Genomic DNA, 22,030 nt, shown 5'->3' on the forward strand with positions numbered 1-22,030 from the left:
GTTGCAGTACAATTATATAGAATGAGGAGTCATACTCCTCCCATGCTCATCAAAAGCTTGATAAAGCAAACAAACAAACATGGTAATATGGCTCTTCTTCAAATGCATGTAGGTTTGTAGATAAATTTGTTGAGCCATTTGCCTTCCTCAGCTTTGTAGCTCACTCCGAGGTTGTCTCCACCCAAAACAAGCAAGCAACTGATGCTTCTGCAACATTTCTTGACCTCTTATGTAAGAAAGTATAACTAGAAAACAGTCGTTTCCAAAACTGAAATGTATAGATAAATTGTTTTTTCTCAATACCCTGCAGTGATGAAAAACAAATGCAATGAAACATTGGCTCTTAGATTTCCAGTCTGGGCTGCTGTTGCACTTTTGGAAAACTAATTTACATTTATTAAGCACCCCTTGCTAAAAATGTTATTTATCCTCAGATATTTCTGGAAACTTAGTATTATGGAAACCTCCTGCTAGGATATGCAGTTTTATTTTACATCTGTTGTTAAACTGCTTGTCAGACATTTGTCATGAGTGCTGGCTATGACTTTACATTCACCTTTGATAGAAAAACAAATATGAAGTAGTGTAAAGTCATCAGTTTCAAAAACAGATGCATGAGTTTACATATCGGAGAAATGAGAGAAGGTTAGTTTCCCAGCCTGATGTTTTAGAATATTGCTAAAAATATTTATGTTCTTATCTTTGATAAAGTAAGTGATGCTGCTGTTCTGCATTTAGGAACAGTAAGATGTACAATGCATTAGTGTATCATATAGTGTACAATGCAGTATGTGTGTGTGTGTGTGTGTGTGTGTGTGTGTGTGTGTGTGTGTGTGTGTGTGTGTGTGTGTGTGTGTGTGTGTGTGTGTGTGTGTGTGTGTGTAACAACTTAATCTTGTATTGCCCAGACTCTAAGTTAACGTATACCATGATGTCCAGTGTCCAAGACAACATGAATGGTATAAAGCATTGAGGGCTGCATGTGAATATAGTGTCAGAATGTCACCTGCATGTCAGTTCAAAGGTTAGGACATAATGTGGATGGAATCTCTGATGCTGGATTGTGTGTAAATGTAGTGTAGGATGAAGCCTCTGTTACTTCAGAGTCTGCATTATATGCAAATAGAATGTGCTAATGTTGGGCTGTATGTGAATGTAGTATTTATGCTCTCTACATGTGAATTCAGAGTCTGGTTGTAAATAAATGCATTATCAGGGCTGTAGCATGTGAATTCAGAGTCTGGCTGTATATAAATGCATTATAGGTGTTGCCTTAATGTGAATTCAGATTCTGGCTTTATATGAATGCAGTATCAAGTGTCACCTGTATGTGAATTTAGATTCTAAGTTGTATATGAATGCAGTATCAGTGTTACCTGCATGTGAATTCAGAGTATGAGCTGCATATGATTGCAGTATCAGCATTGCCTGCATGTGAATTCAGAATATGAGCTGCATAGGATTGCAGTATCAGCATTGCCTGCATGTGAGTTCAGAGTCTGAGCTGTATATGGTTCAGAGTCTATTGGCTGTATGTGAATTTACATTTGATGTTGGGCTACATGAGCATAAGATGATGAGATTGGTTGTACATAAAATGGATAATAGATGATATGCTACACATGAATGCAAGACTGAAAACGTGGTTGTGAAACACATGGTAATCATATGTCATACACAGTACAGGTAAGAGGATAAGATCTCTATTGGGAATAGTCAGAATTAAAGCAATGTTTCCCAGCTTCATACAGAACCAATAGAAGAATATGATGCCTTACAGAAGAGAGAAGCAGTTTGAGCTTAGTTTTCAGTTAGCTGATGTGTCTGTGTCTTGTAATTATAGTGCATGGATTTTATGGGGGTTACTAGGGCTCCATATATATGTAAAATGATTCTGTGGTATGCAGTGTCCCTTACTAATTGATATCTAATGCACAGCACTGTAATCTCAGAAAGAAAAGCAAACAATTTAAGGATATTCATATTCATTGGCAACACTGCAGCATTTCACAGTCACCAGACACAACAGACAATTCAAAAGACACAAACAGCATGGAACTGTGACTTTTAGACAACAATCAGCTTAGTGTCTGTTTTCTCCTAATTTCCATGTTATTACTTCCAGTAAAATATTAATTATCTGCTTTCTTCTTTTCTGTTAATGTCCGACATTTAATAGCTACCCTAGCATGATTTACCCTCTACTCTCCTGAGTCTAACAGTCTGTTGGAAGGGGTGGTTTTCTCAGTAACACCAGTGCTAGCAAGCATGTAGTTCTGTAGAGCTCCACAATCTGAAGAAAAGACACATGAGTCATCTGGAAGTTATAAGTTATGTGGGTTGAAACTTGAAACTTTTTCCCTTTATGTATATAAGGCTAGGATAATTTGGATATATTTTAGATGAAGAAAAGTTTGTTATGACATAGGACCACTCCTGAAATACTGGTACTCTAGATGCAGGAGAGAGAGAGAGGAATGGGAACAATGTTTGTGTGGAATCTCCTTTAGAGATGGGGTCCTCACTTATTCAAGCCTGAATCAGTGGAGTCCAAGGTCCACAAGATGCTCAGTTCACATGTGGTCAGTAGTGCATGTATGAGGGATAGTCCCAGAATTTTTATTCACAGATAAGCAGCAACTGAGGTCACACTCATGCGAGCACCAAGCTGTCAGTGCAACTTTAGGTTAGGGCAATAACATGTGAATGGACTTAGATTATGATGCAAACCTGGATGCAGTTCTTCCATTCTGTGCCCTCACACGGTTCTTTCATTCTGTGCCCTCACACGATTCTTCCATTCTGTACCCACACACAGTTCTTCCATTTTGTGCCCTCACACAGTTCTTCTATCATGTATCTTCACAAAGTGTAACACTGAAAAATCCTTTAATCTTCATTACATTTTTGAGTTAACACTGAACCCAGACACTGTCTCATGGTGACCTTTCCCATTTACCAGAGAGTAAATAAATGGCACTCACTGTCACACAGTGTGAATTAGTAAGGAAAATAAAGCAGGTCACTTTGATGGCATGGTGCTTACAAATGTCTGTGACAGTATTACTGGCATAGACTTCAAAACTTTCAGGCTTTTTATAAAAGTACAACTGGAGAACTAACTAGAAACACAAGAAGAAGAAATATTCATCACTTTGTCTCTCTACAGAACATAGGATGGCTATCCATCACATCTATATATTTATGTACATATCTGTATAGTTTTTGTATGTTAAGTATTTGCACAAAGTTCTTAATGTGCAGCCCAAATGACTGTGCCATACAAACAGTATTCCATGATGGTAAAACACAGTGCAGGTTCCTGGAGAAAGGTACGTAAAGCTGGTTAGTATTAGTATAGAACAAATACCTCTTACTTAAATTACCTCTCTAAGTGGTAGCACGTACATACAAGAGAACATCAGTACTGCAAGAATACATTCCAGAACCCACTTGCTGAGTGTGATTTAAGAGGCAAGCCAATTAAATACAGTGCTGGTTAGTCTGACTATTTTGAATTGTACACCCTGTACAAAATAATGCAATTGTCTGTGATAACAGTTGTCTTTATTCCACCAACTAGTAAGAGAGCAACCACAGAAATGCCCCTCAACAGAGCAGAAGTGCCCCACATTTCTGTGCCACCAAGCCAAGTCTGAGTATGAGCAGAGGAGCTCCATACAGGAATAAGGTGAGGTTTACAAGGTGCTACATTAGGTAAAGATGTCTGATAAGGTGTGGCAGAGTGCTGCGGGTACCAGAAAAAAAATATTTAGTAATTGGATAGGCTGTAAGACAGACAATGCCCTATGGTATCTGGACAGGCTGCAAGATAGACAACAGCCTATGGTATCTGGACAGACTGCAGGACATATAATATCCTATGGTATCTGGACATGAGATGATAACTTAAGTTTGAAAAGAATTTAGGTGTGGTACCATCAGAACTACAGCCTATATTATGATCAGAGGCAACTAGACATCTTTTTTTGGAGGGGGGTGAGGCAGTATCCCCTTGAGTAAAGACATCTGCAGGGATTGTTCAAGACTTTGAGCCAAGATGCAGATTTTTTTTTTGGATTTAGCTGTGTAAGAGAAAGTTGCATATGGGTCCAGGGAGTGGTTATGGACTGCATGTGCCTTAGGGGTGCTCAGATGTTGAGGCTAGCAGGAGGCTGCAACAGTTACAACCAGACACATAGCTGTACTCAAAACTGGGAAAGGCTGATTCTCAGTGGTGCAGCAGTTACCAGAAAGCAAAATGAAGGAAAATGTTACCTGTTACAGTGGGTGAAACTATGAAGTAACTAATAATAATAGTATGAATGCTGCATAAAAGGAAGGAGGGTGCAATGAAAGTAAGAAGGAAAATGTATTTTCATCTATAGCATCTGCAGTATAGTTTGTCCTTTCTGGTGCTTTGCTGTAGTGCCCATTGAAGCCATATACTGCACTTGATAGTAAACTATCATCAGCAAAGGCACAAAAACAAAAATCACTTGAGTTTGGTATAATGGTTAAGGTGTCTACCTTACAGACACAAGGTGCAGGGTTTGATTCTTACATGAGGAAGTTGGCTAGGCTTAAAATGGCCCACTGAGGCAGTTAGCCTAGTAGTAACCTGTGAGCACTTAATGTGAATAAGGCACTTTGAAAAGTGACTAGAATTGGATGTACATTCATCATTCAAAGATGGCTACATTTCTAAGGTGAGGGAATTATCCTAACTCACACTTTGCCAGTGCTATAGATGTCTGTGGGAAGAAATGGATTGGAAGGATATATTTAAAACTGGCCTTGCTATTACAGTGACAGGCAAGTGTAAAAAATGTTAAGATATGCATTTGGAGAAAGTCTCGTTAGCAACTTGTTACCACTCACTCACAGCATGGGGCATTGAGAATAAATCCAGACTTCCTAACTTAAAATAAATACTTTGCAGGTTACAAAAGGCAAATCTGATGATGTGTATGCTATAACACCTACACTTTGTGTACCAAAGGGCTTGCACCTCTACACATTTGTTTGCTCAGTGCATGTGAGGCATTAGTCAGGTTATGAATGACACTTTTAAGGAAAAAGAAGGAAAGACCCTGTTGCATTAAAGCTGTAGGTGTGGGGGTGGGGGACTGGTTAGTCCTTGCAAGAAACACCAGTCTCAAAAACTATTTTCCATACTAGCCAAACTGTTACTAATGGGAGAAAACTAAAAATCTATATATGGGATACTGCATTTATATTGAACTGTGGTTAGCTGAACTGCAGTCAGGAGAACACTATTAAGCATAACGAACGATGAGGTTTGACTCTGTGCCCCAAGTTAATAGTTTCACAGTGTAACGTACTCCAGATGTCGATCATTACAAACAGTATTGTAGCATCTTTCTATGGATTTTTATAGAATACATTTATTATTGTTGCCTACCAACAGAAGTATGTACATTGCCACTTACAATATATGTTAGGGTTTGGAATATTTCAGCTCAGCATTATAATGACTTCTATTTCATTTTTTTTCTCAGAAATCTGCTGCTAAGCACTCGGCTATGCTTTCTCCACAAGTCATCTTTAGCATGCAAAAGATGCATTTCAATGGCTTTGTGGAGATGCAACCTTAGAGGCAAGTAGTAGGGTAGTGGTGATTGATTTTCAAGGCTGACATCTTCATTTTCTTTTCGTATTTACAGTATGTATATGCTTGTCTGGTCTGGATTATGAAGAAACGTGAAAAAGTTACAAAAGGGCATATATATATATATATATATATATATATATATATATATATATATAGGGGTCTACCTGAATTAACCAAAACTGCAAATGACTGACAGCAAGATAACCGACTCCGGAAGATCAACAACAGAGAAGACCGACAGTTGAGAATTCCGACATTGAGAACACTGACATGTTAAGGTAAGTGTGCGACAGGGACGGACGTTAGGTTTAGGGGCAGGTTAAGTGAGTTAGGGTTAGGGTGCGGTTAAGGTAAGTGTGTGATAGTGATGGATGTTAGGGTAGGGTACAGGTGAGGTAAGTGTGCGACAGTGACGGACTTTAGGTTTAGGGGCAGGTTAAGTGAGTTAGGGTTAGGGTGCAGGTAAGGTAAGTGTGCAATAGTGACAGACTTAAGGGTTAGGGGCAGATTAAGTGAGTTAGGGTAAGGATGTGGGTAAGGTAAGTCTGCGATAGTGACGGACCTTAGGGTTAGGGTTTGGGTTAAGGTTAGTGCATATATAGTTGTGTATGTAAGTTTTAATGTAAGGTTTTTTGTGTGCTTGTGTTGTGTGTGTGTTTTTCGGGAAAGTTATTTGTTTTGTTGATTGCCTGGATTGTGGTTTGTCGGGCATGTGAAGTTTCATGTTTTTAAACTTCGGTTTTGTCGTGTCAGTTATTTCGTTGTTGGTGTTTTGAATGTGTCGGTGTTATCAGGTAGACCTATATATATATATATATATATATATATATATATATATATATATATATATATTGATAAACTGAACAGTACAATGACTAACATAACTCCCAAAAAAAAATTAAAAAAGAAACAAGTACCTTTAAGTGAAAGGATAAGACACAGAAAAAGTAATTATCAAAGCTAAAATAGAACCCATACATAACACTCAACAAAATAAACCACACAGGTGCACACACATGCTCTCATGTGTCTCTGCACATATGGACACACACACACACCCAGAAAACTAACAATATTTGTATTCTATTTAATTTATTGAAGGTTCAGAGTATCAAACATTCATTGCTCAAATGTTAAGAACATGAGACTGGCTTTTTTGCTGATTGCTGGTATTTCTGTGGATCAGGAATATACCCTTTCCCTAATGTGGTACACTGTTACAGTCAGTATGTATAATATGCAGGGGTTGTAGGTGGTTCAGGGAAAATTACCCCTTGCGAAAAGCTATTTGTTTGTGTTTTTTTTTTTTTTGGCAGTCTGAGGTTCAGTATTTTGAATTTCAAACCTTTGATTTTTGATTCTTTGGGCGTTTGACATTTTAAACTAGATCCACAATGTTTTTTTGCAGGGGAGGCTGAATCTCCCCAGATCCCTTACTATCTAGCTACCAAACTCTGAGATCATATAACAGTAGGGAAAGGGTATATTCTTACTCTATACTTTAATACAAACTAGCAACAGAACAGGAACAATAGCAACCACTCATACAAATCACTCCCCTATCCACGATGTTTTCTCAAACAATACCACTGAATAAAAATCGACAAACAAATTATTAGCATTCACTCACTACTGACTTAAAATATGTCTCTAGGTGATTTGATTGTGTTGACTAATGTCAGCGAATGGGCATGGGTCTTTGCAAGTGGTAAGTGGGTTAAGGACCCGGCCTACTCTGACCTATGCCCAAGTTCCATGTTAAGAGTGGAAGGGGTGTATGTGCTTCTATTGGCATGTGTGTGACTGCAATAAAGCCCAGCAGCCCTGGGTCATTAAGCTACTGGCTGGCCAGTGTCCAGTTGCCCAGCTCAGATTACCTGGGATAGCTCTGTTGAGCAAAAGCTGAATGTAAAACCAACCAAACCCACTAAACATGAACTAAGAATTGTTACACTCAATTCACCAAGTGCTCAGAGTAATGAGACTGCATACAAATGAAACTGAGCTGGAAGAAGCTCTGGATACTTTACTTATAGAACTGTTAGAGTGTGGTTACAAAATAGGGGTCAGTGAATGAGCCATTAATGAGGTTAGATCTGCCACTGGGAATGAGATTAGACCCCATTTCTCTGACCCCCCTGGACCAAAGAGCTAAGGTGAAACGTTTATCTGAAGGCAATGTAAGCAAGGTAACTTTAACGTATTCAAGTAATACTAATGTCATTTGTGATGTGGTGCAAAAGAACTGGCGAATACTTATGATGGACTCAAGGTAATGTGGTAATGATATACACATTAAGAAAGAAAGTAATGCGTTAGTCAAACGTGATGGAAACTGATGAAACACATCGATTTAAGTTTTTGGTTCTGCATAAAGTTGGTACTAATATAAGAGGAGGTGATATAACTAATGAAACAGAATACATTGAGTTAGGATGGATTCTTGACCTGAGGGCTACTGTATACCCAGGTCTGAATAATGCTGTGTCTTTAAAACCTGTTCTGAAGAGGAGAGGATTGCATCATTAACTGCAATGCACCATGTGACTTGACATTTCTTAATTGTGTGGCTGGTTATCTGTATATAAGGTTTTAAGTGTTTTATCATTTTTCATGGTCTGAAGAAGTGGGTAAGCCATGAAAGTGCTCACCAGTTTGTTTTGTGTACATTTATCACCGTTATTAAAAGTGTTTTTACTCAACTTCAGCCTTTTGGACGTCTGTTTTTGGAATATTATTGTGCTTCGACTTAGTGTGGTTTCCTACTGAGCTTTCTTTATAACTTTAGATGAGGGCATAGCAGATATGATAAAGATGTTAGGCGAGAGGGGAGAAATCATTCCTGAGGTTACTCATAGCAATATGGAGACAAAGGTGCATCACAGATGACTGGAGAATAAGCTTACTCATGTCAGTGTACAAGAACAAAGGAGACATTCACAACTGTGGGCAGTACATAGGTATCATACTCCTGTCACAATGCATGAAAGTTCTGGAAAGGGTGATTGATAAGGGAATATGCAGAGTAGTAAAAAAAAGTAAGCTGGGAGATGAGCAGTTTGAATTCAGATGAAATGCAGCACAACTGATCCACTGCTTGCAGTGAGACAGATAGTTGAGAAAAAGCTAGAGATGAGAAAAAAGTTGAATTGGGTATTCTTCATCTTGAGGAATGCACATGATAAGGTCCCAAGAAAGCTAATTTGGGCAGTTCTGTGGTGGTTCAAACTCCTAGAAACATTGATAGAATTAGTGCAAGCTATGTACAATGACTCAAGTATGAACAGTGTTTGGTCTCACAGAGGGGTTCCCAGTGAGAGACGGTATGCATCAAGGTTGATCACTGAGCCCATTACTGTTCATACTGGTGATGGACTACATTAGGACTACATTACATTAGGTCGCAGGGGACAGGTCAACAACGTTGTTGCATGCAGATGATGTGGACTTACAGGTAGACTCTGAGCAAGAACTTCAGCAAAGGACAGGAGAATAGAATGCAAAAACTGAAGGCACATGGGTTGAAACTGAGTACAGATAAGACAATTGTAATGGCAGCAAATTGAGGAAATCAGAAAAAAAGCTGAGAACTCAGATAGAATGGAAAATAGTGGAACAGGGTAAGAGTTTCAAGTATCTGGGAGGGGTGGTTGAGGAGAAGGGAACTCTGAATGAGGAGATCAAAGCTAGAATCAGAGGGGCTGCAGCCAACTGGATCAGAGTGTCAGTTGTAGTATATGACAGAAGAATGCTAAAGAAGCTGAAAAGTATGGTGCACACAACAGTACTACTGTGTGGGGCAGAAACATGGGGAGTAAAGGCAGGACAGATGAGGAATCTACAGGTGATAGAGATGAGGTGCCAGAAAAGGGTAATAGGATGCACACTGTGGGACAGCAGAAGAAATGAGGATGTAAGAGCAGAAGCCAAAGTAACTCCAATTGCAGAAAAGGTCAAGGAGAATAGATTATGAAGGTTCAGGCACATGTGTGGGAAAGCAGCTGCCAATCTGGTGAAGAAGAACTGGGACAGACAGAAAAAGGCAGGAGGAAACAAGGGTCTTCAGCAGAAAAGGTGGATGGGTTGTGTGACAGAAGACCTTTGACAGTCAGGCATGAGTGACAAAGAAAGCAGGAAAGTGGCATTGAGTACTAGGACATGGCAAAAGTTGACATGATACCCCAACCCCATGTAGAAAATGGGAAAAAGGATGATGTTGATGACATTAGTAGTGTATAATTAATAAATAAATACTAATATGACAAAGCTAAATGAATATGCATAGTAATTCAATCACCTTATGACACCTTCTGCACACACAACACGGATTAAAAACAAGACTTAAAAAATATCTTCACATATTACAATATAAGAAGGAAGTTTCTTTGCTCACCAGTGGGAGTGGGGAGCCTTGAGCAGCCTACCTGTCCCTGTAGGATGTGACCTCAGCACAAGAAGCTGTAGTAATTGGTTGTTTTGGACCATTTCTAGCTCTTTTGTAGTTCACTGTTTAAAATCCGCCTCTGGGCATTTTTTTCTGGCTATACTGCTCAGACAAGCTCCTCGTGGATCTGCAGAGTGGTCCTAGCAGCAGGGAACTCAGAAAAGCGACTACTTTCTGGATTTAAGTATCTTTGCTTTTTTTTCACTTGGAATAGCTTCTGTATCTTACCCTGAACTAGCTTGAACTGTTTTTTAACTGTTTGCTGCATTATTTTAAAATCTGCACTTAAAGTTACATTTTAGTTGAATTTGATCGAAAGTTTGTTGTTTGTTTGTTTAATTTAACTGTGGAGGCTGCCCACTAAAGTGTGCTAGCCTGTGTAACTAATTTATTACTGTTTCTGCATTTTCTGTGTGTTTCTACCCAAAAAACAAAAACAAAAAAATAATCCTTGTTTTCCCGCCTTCCTCGACTAGTTTAGACCAGTTTACAGGCATTGCTGTATTCTGGGCTGTGGTGTAGTTCCTGTGTTGTCCATTACCTTACTTGGATAGAAGGAAGTTTCTTTGCTCACCAGTGGGAGTGGGGAGCCTTGAGCAGCCTACCTGTCACTGTAGGAAGTGACCTCAGCACAAGAAGCTGTAGTAATTGGTTGTTTTGGACCATTTCTAGCTCTTTTGTAGTTCACTGTTTAAAATCCGCGTTTGCATGGCTTTTCGCGGTTGTGCGCATAGCGGTTAAACAAGGTTAAACTTTTTCTGGCTCCGCCAGGTCTGCTCTTCAAATTTTCCCTTAAGGAAGCTCTACTCTTAGTATAATCAGACTACTCACTATATTATAAGCCTAGCACTTGTTCTCAATACTTCTCTACTAAGTAAGCACTCTCGTACTAAGTAAAGCACTACATCTACTTACCACCCCTGTGAATATCCACTTCCCTTAAAGGTACAGCACTCCCTTATACTGTTCTAGCATGTCGAGTGGTAGATTACTGGCGTCGTCTCCAATTCAGCTGGTCAATCTGGGTATCTTGAGACAATGCTAAAATTATCTCATGTACACAGACAACCATCTCCTCCTCCCAACAAACACAAATACATGTGAGAGATGCAACTATATAGCCAAACTGGAGGCTGAACTCTCTCAACTCAGGGCTGGCATGACCAGACAGGAGGGGATGGCAACCACACACACAACAATCCCAGTCCCACATATACCTACCACAACTGCAAACCAAATACATAAAAACACAAAGACATACTCGGAGGCTCTAATAAAAAACTTACCAAAACAACAGAGGCTCCCAAAGCAGACATCCAAAAATCCACCACCTCAAAACAAAACACATGCAACACATACTTCAATAAATCAGTGTGTCAACCAATCACAGCCCTTAAGGCCAAACACCTTGCCTGATACACTAGTAATAGGTGACTCTATAGTCAGACACACTGATGTCCCGCTGACCAGGCTGAACAAGGAGAAGGTTACTGTGAGCTGTCTATCGGGAGCTAGGATCCGCCACATAACACACGCACTCAAGTCACTCCAAAGCAAGTACAAATATGACTCAGTCATTGTCCATGCTGGTGTGAATGACCTGAGACATACCTCCCTGGACTACATGAAAAGAGACATAGAGGAGCTCTCCGATTATGTAGCCCAGGCTGGTATGATCCTGACCCTGAACAGCATCCTGCCCTCACCAAGAATGATACCACAATACAAAGACAAGATGATCAGCTTTAACAATTGGCTCAAGTACTGGTGTCATTCTAGGGGGATCCAATATCTGTCTGCCTGGGATGACATGTTGGACAAGCCACGCTGCTTCGCAAGGGATGGCTTACACCTATCAACACTGGGCTTCCGGATATTGGCTAAGGCTCTTGCCTCCCCCATAGTGCCTTTTTTAGGCAAGGCTCAAAAGACAAACCCACCTCCTTAGAAAACAAAAATGGAAAAAAACTAAGGGTAATGCTGCTCAACGCCAAAAGTCTAAATCTGAAGATGCAGGCACTTGATGCGCTCCTCAGCATGGAGAACATCGACGTCTGTGCAGTAAATGAAACCTGGTTCAAGGCTCCGGAGAGCACCCCAGCACTACCAGGCTATACCTCGTATCATGCTTTTCGGCCCCAAAACCCGGGCCGAACCACAAAGGGAGGGGGAGTGTCCATATTCATCAAGGACACCCACACCTCCAGGTTAGTAGCAACACATGAAGCATCAGAGACCATACAGGTGCAACTAACCATAGGCAAAACTGCTATACAACTGGTAGCATGTTACAGACCACCCTCCCAATCTCAAGAACCCCACTCAGCCTTCCTGAAGACATTGGAGGATATGAATGTATCACAAAATACCATCATACTAGGAGACTTCAACTACCCAAACATAGATTGGGTACATTATTCTAGCCCTAATACCCTAGCCCAAAGGTTCCTGGAATTCATAAATTCAAATGCACTGGAACAACTAGTCACCTCTCCCACTAGGGGAGATAATATACTAGACCTGATCATCACAAACATGGGGACAAAATGCTCCACACCGGAAGTATACCCCTCACTAGTGAGATCTGACCACAAACTAATCACCCTGGATATACATATCCCACCTCCACCCCCAGCACAAAAGACCACCGTGAAAAACTTCTCAAAAGCAGACTTCACTCTTCTTAAGACTGAGATGGTATCCTTTAAGCCCACTGTGCCAGTGGATACCACATCCCACAATGCCAAATCCTTCACAAATGCTTTTTATGGACATCTCCAAGAATGCATGGATCATGCAATCCCAAACAAATCCAAGTCCCTCTCCACCAAAGGTAAGCGTCCTTTCTGGTGGACCTCAGCCATAAACAAATTGTATAACAAAAGAAGGAAGCTACTGCATGTCAGAGCAAAATCCCATGAAGGGAAGACATCTCTGATCAACATTAGCAGAAAACTACGTTCTCTCATAAAAACATCCAAGGCCAACTTTGAGAGAAAAATCGCTAAGGACACTAAAGATAACCACAAAGCCTTCTTCAGCTATGTTAGAAACCTGGGTGGAAACCCTCAGATATGCTCAGAGTTGGTTCACAGCAACATAAAATACACTGAACCCACAGATATTGCCAACATTCTGGCTGACAGGTTCAGTGCAAATTTCTCCCCTCCTTCACCCCCAAAAGAAGAAATACTTATCCCAGCTGAATGTAATCTCCTGTCATCTCAGATGTCCAAGTGAGAACCGCCCTAAACAAAGCAAAAAACACAGCATCAATGGGACCTGACGGTATCCTGGGTTGCGTGTTACGTGAACTCCAAGAGGAGCTAAACCCACACATAAAAATGCTATTTAACCTTAGCCTTACTTCGGGATATGTACCTGAACACTGGCGTACAGCAACAGTGGTCCCACTCCACAAGGGGGGTGCCTCTACAGACCCTGGAAACTACCACCCCATAAGCTTAACCAGCCTGGTCTGCAAAGCTATGGAAAGAATCATTATGGAACTCATAAACAGAGACATAGGGGACCTACAGACACTTGACCCCACCCAGTTCAGCTTTGTAAAGGGCAGATCCTGCCTTTTAAACCTGGTTGACTTTTTTGAAACAGTCACTAGAGCCATTGATGAGGGCAAAGCAGTCCATACAGCATACCTGGACTTGGCTAAGGCCTTCGACACAATACCCCACTCAGGCATCATAGATAAGCTCAACAGCTTAAAAGTAAACTCTTATGTTACTAGATGGGTTGCAAACTGGCTAAAGGACAGAACCCATAAAGTTAAAATCATTGGAGCAATGTCAGACTCAAAGCCAGTCACAAGTGGTGTCCCACAGGGATCTGTCCTGGGACCCCTCTTGTTCGGCATTTATTTCTCAGATGTTAAAGCAAACATGGGAGGGCTGTGGCTGACAAAGTTTGCAAATGACTGCAAACTAGGTGCCATAGTCGATACACCAGCAGACACACACATCCTACAAAAAGGCCTCACAGAAATGGACAACTGGTGCCGGAATCACAGCCTTAAACTAAATTCCAAAAAATGTATAGTCATCCCCTTTGGGAAAAACAAAGTACCCACAAATTATCACATAGACAGCAACCCACTGAGTACGGAAAAAGTAATCAGAGACCTAGGGACCCAAGTCGACAGCGACCTCTCATTTGACACCCACGTTGCCAAAGTGGTTAGAAAAACATTCTACCTTGCACACCTCATCATGAAGGGATTCACATCCAGATCCAAGGATGTCATTGTACCCCTATATTCCTCCCTCATCAGACCCATGATTGAGTACAATGCCCCATTTGGTATGTACCTCACCCGGCATTTGCAACAGCTGGAGAGACCACAAAAGTACCTCACCAAGAGGATCAAGGGTCTCCAACATATGTCTTATTCTGCCAGACTAAAGAAACTTCAGCTCTATTCAGTAGCATACTGCCTGCTCAGAGGTGATCTCTGCCTGATGTACAAGGCCATGTCCAATCAGGATCTGATGGACATGCTCCACCTCAAAAAATCCAAATCCATCAGGACCACGAGAGCTAAAGACTTAAACCTCGGCACAAGTATGAATAAGACATGCTGGAGGGACAGATTCATAACCCAGAGGCTTCCCATGCTTTGGAACAGGATCCCAGTTTGTATTAGGCAGAGCCCCTCACTGACTCTTTTCAAGAGAAATCTTGATGAGTGGATGGGAGATCATAAGTTTACCCCAGGGGTCACATCTGTGTCACTGCTAGACAGGGGCACAGTAAACTAATTCTATTATATAAGGGGACCTTCACTGTGTCACTACTAGACAGAGGCACAGTATTCTAAATTTATTCTGTACATTTTTTGTACCATTTCATGGGGTGGCAAAAGCCACATCACTATGGCTTGGCTTACAAATGCCCCAGGGCAGATAGCCTAGTACTATACTATGAAACTATGAAACTAAACTGACAATCATCGATCTTTCAGGAACACTAAAGTGTATATTCAATCAGATGCAAGTGCTCTGCTTCTACACCATCCAGTTTGATCAAAAGAGTAGCCAACCGAACACAATGCACTCATATACAGGTGGGGGGATGGATTGCAGACACATAATTAAAATGTAAAAACATCAACTCCATCCTCAGTGATGCCAATATTTCAGAAGATACAGTCCCAAAAACCAACATAGCAAAAAACAATAAAAATTGCAGAAGGAAAACAATTTCTTTTTGCTATCTTATAAGAAAAAAACTGCAATCCCTAAAACACCAAATTTATCTGAATAGTGATAGTCCAAGTAGAAAAGTTTTTTCTAACATAAGGTGCACGGCAAGCATTATGAGCAAAGGCAGGATTAGGGTTAGGGTTAATGGGTGTTAGTAAGCTATGTAAGTAGGTTTTCACCCCCTTGCACCACCTTACTAATATATTCTAACCCAAATCCTGCTCCTGACTTCAGAAAAAACCTTTTTGTAAAACTACCATTAAATAAGACAAGTCTCAAATGCACACCAGAGACACCAACACAATATTAAATCTAGCCCCTTACTTAATCATAACCAATACATGATTTCACAGACACTCCTAACCTTAAATGATTACATTTTTGGTATATCGAAAAGGTTCTGCATTAAGAAAACAAATCCCATGTATCTCTACAAATAGCACTACTATGTTGAGAAAACCCACACTTTGACATACACAACACAACACCCAATGACATTTTCACCCGCAGGACACATTCAACAAAACAGCACTAGGATGTAACCACTAATATGAGTTTATTGTAACTAATCATTGATGAACATTATTTGATGAAAAACACACTGAAAACGTTAACCGGCAGTCATGCTCATTGAAAGAAGAAAACATCTAAAACCATTAACCACAAATGTAGACCAAGGCATTACATGTGCAATCACCAAAAGATATTGAACAATTTGCTCTTACTGACCTTGGAGTCTTTTCAGAGGAAGATCTCTGAGCAGCATAGCCAATTGTACATATCAGTCCAAGACGTTACAGCCCTCAAAAACAATCAGACAATCTATTACTTTTACCTGGGGGGAGTTCACCCCTCAACATTTGAACTCTGCCCTCACACCTGCAGAACTCAAATAAACTAACTCCATGGTCACACAGCTAGGGAGAAATAAGAAAGCTGCTGAAGCATTTAGGACCCAGAGACCTAATGGATAAGGCATTGGCCTCCTAAGCCAGGGATTGTGAGTTTGAGTCCCATCTGGGGTGATATATATATATATATATATATATATATATATATATATATATATTATATAAATCTTGATACTACAGTCAAACTTCTAAAGTTAAACTATAAATTCGTAATTCAAATATAATTCACCATCTTCACCACTAACAAGATTTAACACCAAGCATGTCATCAAAGTTTTTGTTGACCAAATTACTGGTGCCTTTATCATACATCCTTATTTATAGACATACAGAAGAACCAGACAAACTTAAGCTTGTGTGTTTTACATATACACCTTGTTCTGCTAATACTTGAAAGTGGTCAGCATTTTGTGATTAAGGAGAAATTAAGTAACCCCTCATTTAGGGTTGTTTAAGCTTGTTCACAAGGACAAATTCCTAATGAATCAGAGAGTGGTTTGACTGATATGCCTTTTAGTGAAAAACAGTTACATCTTTTGCACCATAGCAATCTGGTATCAATTAGCAATTACAGGTTATAAAGGAAAAGGAAATTAACTTAAATAATCAAATGTATCATAAGCATTGCAATAAAAGATTCTGGTTAAGAACATATCAGAATACCAGTACAAGCTGAACTATGTGAACTAGCAACAGAATCTGGAATTATAAATGTGTTTCATTTTCTTTCTATATGATTTTTCTGCAAGAAAAAAAGAACTAAAGAAATTAAACAGAGGAGAAAGCAGATACCACCACAAGAAAATCTCCCTGTTTTCAGCAAAGAAATAAATAAAATACAAAGGATAAGCTGAGGTGAACTGAAGTACAGTCACAGTTCTCTCTGTTGAAACCGGATTACTGCTTTAACTGAAACATTCCCATAATAATGTTTAATCAAGTCTAAACCCAGAAATCTGATATCTTCTTATAATGGACAGATATCTACAGTAATAATGAGCATGCTTACACAAGAATAATATTTTTTGCACAGCATTTTTCTTTTTCCATATCAGTAAAATGTATTTTCCTCTTCTCAGAAGTCTATAAAGACTTTATGGATATTAATGTTTAGAATCTGCTATAATCACAAGATTCAGGCAGTTTTATTTTTTTCAGGTCCAGATATTCATCTATGAACTTCACATTTCTGTAGACCTGCCTGATACATATTCAGTTTGTTATTTGAAGGATCCTAACTGACCCCACCTAACTACCATTTCCACCCCCCCTTTTTTTTCTTCTTATATCTCAGATTTATGGTCCCTGGACTGCTGCCTTTAACATGCCTCTGCATTTTCAGGTCTTGCTCCAGAAGAGTTTATTCTCATTTTACCACAGTGCTCTAGTAGGCATTTCTCCAGTGTTTTATCTCTGGTACTTAAATTGTGCAAAATGAATAAAAAAGATTTTGACAAACCACACCTGTCTCAGAAATGCAATGTCACTATGCACTGTTTAGCCTACTTCCACATCAGTTTACATTTGCTCCTACTCTGCACTGTAATATAAATAAGTCAATATAGATCATAATTTTCACTAACAGCGCTAGTAAGAGATGTTTTACCCTTTTCTAAACAATATGAAGGAAACACTTAGGAAAAATAACCAGACGTACCACCTGCTTAAAATACTACGGAATATCCAAAACATTTGGCAATCGTGTTATGTGCAAGGTTAGAATCCTCAGTAAATTACTTTTAGCCTTTCAGCATCTCCTGCATCCATTACGGAATAGTGGATATGCTCACTGTACATGCAAGCCTAGAAACTTTGCAGGTGTGTCACCTACAATGTCCTTCTGTCTTCACACCCAGGATGGGTGGTTTCTTTGCCTTTTCATTGCTATGGCTTCTATGTACGGGAATCCATGTTTTCTCCTTTACCACTCCATTCGTATGTAAAATCCTGTCTAGCTGCTTGGTTCACCCTATCAGTAGTACTAAGGAAATGTGCCGCTGTACAGAAAAAGAAGCAGTGTATTTCCAAGGGACCCTACTCACATCTAGTCCTCCCAGCCCGAGTTATTGTGCAGCAATCCTGACACTCCGTGACAGAAAGCTGCATGCTATGATATTAGCAGGAAAGACAGGAGTTTCTCTGTACTTCTTGTACAACCTCAAGTCTGAAAATTTTGACCCCAAACCAGCAGAATACAAATAAGGCTTTGCTCTTCTAGAACTCTCTAGCAGCTTTATACCCGTCATACTACACTAGTCCTGTCAACTTTATTATTATTATTTATTAATTTTTTTTTACCATTAAGCCTGTTGACACTTTCCTGTTTCTTGTTGCCTTATTGCCTTACTAAGTGATTCCATATTCTTTCGTTGCCTATTTAAAATGTACTAGATGTTTGTCTTCCTGGAGCAAAAATCCCTAGCATTCATTTTTTTTTTTTGTGAGTAAGAAGACTCCTATTTTTCAGTATCTCCCTTGAGGAAACCTTATTGACTGCCACACCCTGGGCAGAGCAAGTTGTGTTATGATGCCCCTCCCCTATTTCTACATACCTTATTTGTGTGAGTTCCCCACTTCTGCTCACTGATTAGGTGTTACGTTGTTTATGCTATTAGATTTTTTTTCTTTACATTTTGGTACCTTTCTTCTTATGAGCCCAGCATCCTAAAATGCCTTTTCATTGCTACATCCAAATACCAAAACTTTAAAGTTGCACTTAAAAAGTAACTCAGTAATTTCTGATATATATACCTTTTCAAAATACCAGACCATTGAATGGTATATCAGTAGCACGTACTTTATTGTGACTGGATTCTGGGACTTTTGTGCTATTGATTTTTTGTTTAATTAGTCACCAGGCATGAAACATACTTCTTTTATTTTTTTATATTCCAGTCTTAACCTTATGTATCTTTCCTGCTGTTGTGACCAAGCAAATAAAACATCCCTGCTTCCCTCTACCCACATCTCTACGGTAGGAAAAGCCTTTCACAATCACAAAGTATTATTTAAGTAAGAAAAATCTCTGCATGTATTCATTCCCAGGTAAAACCTGAAATTCATTTCTGTCCCGTTGTCCAAATAAATACACAGAGATGTAGAAAATGTGAATAGGCAATAGGGTATATTAAATCAATGTAAAGCTGCAAAGTGAACGTACCATATTCTGAAACCAGCAAGATAGTGCATTCAGTTTGAAATTCACTGCCACATCTCCTGTGATGCTCATAGATGCACAGCATAGCTGGAGTCAAAAATTACATAATGCTAAAATTTAAAAGCAGCTTCTATATAAGTAATCTTAATTAAACCAAAAATAAAATGAACGAGTGAATGCATATGCATTCTCAAGCACATCATTCCTTTGGGTGTCACTGTACTAGAAGAGCATATATGCCTATTACCCCACCCCCTCCAAATGTACCATCAAAAGCAGTACGTGGAGACACACACACACACACACACACACACACACACACACACACAGTACACGTTGAAATGAACAATGTGGAATATGTTAAAATGAAGCAATGATCTCTAGCATGTTACCTTATTGCAATCAAATTACAGCATATCCCTCTCTTTCAATCTGCACTTCTCTGTCACTGATATTGAAAACGCATGCAAATAAAGCTCTCCTTGCTCTGAGGTGTGTAACACATCAGACACTGAAAATAGTCTTCTGATTGCAAACAGCCATCACCAGCAAAAGTAATTTCAACCACAGCATGCAAAAAACACTGTAAAGTAGATATGGAAAAAGCTGCAAGCCTACCTTACACCTCAATGTGCTGTATTGTATTGTCTTCTCTATTCTGCTTCCTCCTCCTCCTCTCCCTCCCCTTTCACTGTCAGAAGGCAAACCTGCAGCTCAGAATAATGAAAGGCTCCCTCACTGCAGCTGGGGGCTGTGACATCATCGGTGTTAGCTCATCAGACTGGCACTGTACTGCTTCTGCAGTGCCTTCAGATACGAATGTCTGCAAGAGCAGAGAAAGAAAATAAGCGAAAAAGATAGAATGATGACACTGAGCTCAGACAGGGAGGGGCTGGGGACACTGCTTATCACACATTGATTACAACTGGGAACCTACTTTTTTCTTTTCCAGCACTGCCATTTTTATTTGTCTCTGGTATATATCAGCCATCCAAAACTTAGAATGTATAGGTATTAGTGCTTAGAATCTGAGGTCATGATGGTCGAGGCAATCAAAATGAAAGATATTTTCATAATAGCATGAACAAGGATGCTCAAAAATAGTCTAGAAGTGCATTTATTTTCTAATTTTGTCTCTCCTTGCTTCATGAAGCATAGTAATATACTACAAAAAGGATGCTAACATTAAGACAGATATTGTTTATAAGCCACCATTCCCAAAATGAGCAAGAACTTTAAGCAAAAATACCAACTGATAAAAATACCAACTGATAATATGCCACAATTAATCCTATCAGCATCCCTTTTCCTACTGAAAAACATCCCACACCATATCCCGCTTTGCCTTCTTTTTTTTCCTTCTCCCCCTCTTATTACACTGTGTACCTAACTTAAGGTGGAAGAAAAATATCAGATTTTTTTTTTACTTGATAATTTGTCAGGCTTTCCCTTACTATAATACATATGCATATACTCACTTGTAGTCAATGGCAATATAGTTCTCTCTTTCTCACTCTCTCTGCTCCTGTCTCATTCACTCAGCTGCTATTTGTCTGGCTCTGCTTTTATCCTTCCTCTTTCTTTTTCTCATTGCAGACATATTTTGTGTCCTGCCTTAGACCCAGATGATGGCTTTATAGTCAATGTGGGCACTTTACATTTTTTCACAATTAAAGATCTACCTATTAATTCAATACCTTTGGATTCTAACTACAGGAAAGAATAAAAGAATGTAGTGACTATGAAAGTTGCTGCCTTTTAAACACATTTTATATGTATTATATACAATATGGTAGAGAGTTTGTGTGTGCGTGTGTGTGTGTGTGTGTGTGTGTGTGTGTGTGTGTGTGTGTGTGTGTGTGTGTATATATATATATATATATATATATATATATATATATATATATATATATAAAACCAAAAACAAGCTTCCAGTGCACGCATCCACACTTGGCGCTCAGAACAAACCAAAATACATCACCACAGTCCAGCACACTAAAGGCAAATAACTAATAAATCCAACATGCCCTCAGAAAAATAGTTTAATGTGGCAATTAACGAGCAAACACAAAGTATGCTAAATAGCATTTACTTGTTCATCATAGTGCATTCAGGAAGTGACGATCAAACCAAACAGACTGTTTATATATATATATATATATATATATATATATATATATATATATATATATATATATATATCTATAGATCCTCGTCACAATACCGAAATTTCGGTAATTGTCGAGACCAAATGTCTGGAAGACCAAAATAATGAAACACCACTTTGCAGAAACACACAAAACCGAAACACTACATCCAAGCAAAAACAACAAAGCACCATAACCTCATAGATTTTTGCAGGGGGGCAAGCCCCCTTGCACCCCCCATGTATATACCAACTCTGAGATCCCATGTACATACTAACTCTGATATTGCACTACAGTGATAGAAAGGGTTTGTTTATATGGAACATAACAGTACATTGTACCACAAGGTACACCAACAGTACTTACAGTAAATTACCCTTGCAGTGAAGTGAATGTGTAAACTTACATGCCCAATACTTTCTGAATTTCGACCTCTTGTTTAGCTGGTATATAAATCCATCAATGACCAGTATGTCCTTTCCTCTTTGAGATGTTTCCTTTTGTATAGATGCATCCT

The 22,030-nt window shown here is 39.3% G+C and overlaps 1 protein-coding gene across 5 annotated transcripts in view; it reads right to left on the minus strand.

Moving 5' to 3' along the window:
• L1CAM (L1 cell adhesion molecule) overlaps window positions 1–20,143 on the minus strand; it is a 2,005,704-nt gene extending 1,985,561 nt beyond the window's left edge. For 4 of the 5 annotated variants that reach the window (XM_044080361.1, XM_044080360.1, XM_044080358.1 and 1 more), the window contains exon 1: window positions 19,985–20,143. The gene's annotated coding sequence lies outside the window, so the exon portion shown is untranslated. Of the gene's footprint in view, window positions 1–19,758; window positions 19,780–19,984 lie in introns of those variants that run through there. The other variant, XM_044080359.1, reaches the window with a different exon arrangement.
• Between the last annotated feature and the right edge of the window lie 1,887 nt (window positions 20,144–22,030).

Source organism: Protopterus annectens, chromosome 8.part0 (assembly GCF_019279795.1).
Source record: "Protopterus annectens isolate FY-2018-M chromosome 8.part0, PAN1.0, whole genome shotgun sequence".
NCBI lineage: Eukaryota > Metazoa > Chordata > Ceratodontiformes > Protopteridae > Protopterus > Protopterus annectens.